This window comes from Spea bombifrons, chromosome 9, assembly GCF_027358695.1.
Source record: "Spea bombifrons isolate aSpeBom1 chromosome 9, aSpeBom1.2.pri, whole genome shotgun sequence".
NCBI classification, from domain to species: Eukaryota; Metazoa; Chordata; class Amphibia; order Anura; family Pelobatidae; genus Spea; species Spea bombifrons.
The window spans coordinates 10285879-10287937 of NC_071095.1; positions in this window are offsets into that span (position 1 = coordinate 10285879).

The window sequence follows — 2059 nt, forward strand, 5'->3', positions numbered from 1 at the left end:
TTGTGTGATTTGTTTCAATTTTTTTTTTTTTGGGGGGGGTTACACCATATTTATTTAAAACACATAAGTGAATAAGTTGTCTCTATGGCAACGGCCTATCAGTGTCTTCTTCGCCGTCACATGACAATTAAGCAGTCCCGGCAAAAAATCGGAATGATGGGGACAGTTTTGGAGGGTTAAAGTGGTTTAATGGTTATTTTGTGGAGGGATTTAGGTATTTAACTCGCACATCAGTGTAGGGGGGGAATTTCTTCTCCAACGCAGTGGGGGGGGGTCTGAAATATTTAATTTTTTTATTTTATTTTATTATTCTTTGCACCCAGATCTCCTTCCATTGGCAGAGGTATAAACCCACAGAAAGGGCACTAAGCCACTAATACCCCCTCCCAATGTTCTACAAATGATGATTTTGGTCCAACGAAAATTGATGCCCCTGCTATAACATAGATTTTTTGTAACAAATATCTGCCCATTCTAAGCAATTTAACCCAAGATCTCCAGCCTCCCAGATAGCTCAGGTGGCAGCAAATGTTTGATGATACCCCCCCCCCCATTGTGTTGTGCTGCTGACAGGGTGTAAAAATAAATTATTACAATACTGTCTCCAGGGCTGGGACTCAATGAATCGCTTATTTTTGTAGCTAAGAGCCTTAAATACACGTCAGGGAGATCTGCCCCCGGAGGGGCTGCAGACCCGGGGATGTCTCCAGAAAGGAGGAGGAAACCGCCCCCCCGCCTTTCCGTTACCGCCCGAGGGTTATTTTCACGAACATCTGACAGCCCCTCACATGATGTCTGCGGCGGCTGCTGCTCCACTGAAGATGCTCTTGGGATGCAGGAAGCGTCACGGTTGCCTAGCGACGCTCCTTAGCAACGCAGTTCAGCAGCTTGGACCAAGCTGCGGACCAATCAGGAAGCGGCTGGGCGGGGGCAGCGCAGGCAGGTGGGGAGCTGGCGGGGGGAGGCAGACACGTGTCGGGCGGGGAGCTCCACTCAGCGGAGAGCCGGGGACAGCGATGACAGCTCGGGAGCAGCTACTGGCCGTGTCACCGGTCTGCCAGGTACCGGGGAGGGAAACAGGGTAACTGGACCTACAGACAGGGGCAATTGGAGCCAGGGACAGGGGCAACTGGAGCCAAGCGCAGGGGCAACTGGTGCCAGGGGCAGGGGTGACATCAGTCAGGAGGAAGGGGTAACTGCAACAAAGGATAGGGTAAATGCAAACAAACAAAGGGGTAACTGGAGCCAGGGACAGGATACGTGCAGCCAGGGTAGGGGTAACTGCAGCCAAGGTCAGGGGTAATTGGAACCTGGGGCAGGTGCAGTAGGAGCAAAAGACAGGACAAGTGCAGCCAGGATGGGGTAACTGTAGCCAGGGTCAGGAGTAGCCAAAGCCTTGGGCAGAGGCAACTGGAGTGAGGACCAGGATAAATACAGTCTGTGTGGGGGTAATTACAGCAAGAAAGGGGGCAACTGGACCCAGGGATAGGGAAAGTGCAGTCAGAAGGGGGTAACTTGAGCCAATGAGAGGGGTAACTACAACAAGGGATAGGGGTAAATGCACCCAGGATGAAGAGTAACTGGAAAAAATGACAGGGTATCTGTAGCCAGGGTGCCTGCAATCGGGGCTGGGGTAACCGCAGACAGGGTAAGGGGTAGTTAGATCACGTAACAGGGTAACTGGAACTATGGTAGGGAGGCTAGAGATGGGGTCTGGGTGACTACAGCCCGAGTGTGGGGTAACTGGCCAGGAAGAGGGGTAGCTGGAGCCAGGGAGGCAGCAAACTGGAGTCCAGATGAGGAGTTACATGGATGGGGGGGTCAGATCCAGAGTGAAGGGTAACTGGAGCCATGGTGAGGTGGTAGGGGGGTGTCAGGGGTAAATGAAACCAGGATCAGCGTAAGTGGGGCCAAAGTGGGCTTTATCAGGTCCAAGTTGAGGGGCATCTTCACCCAGAAATAATTACAAATGTAGATTGTATTCAAGGTTTGAAAAATATTGCACATCCCCTTTGCTCTTTTTGACCCAAAAGAAGACAAAACACCCCACACTGGTGCA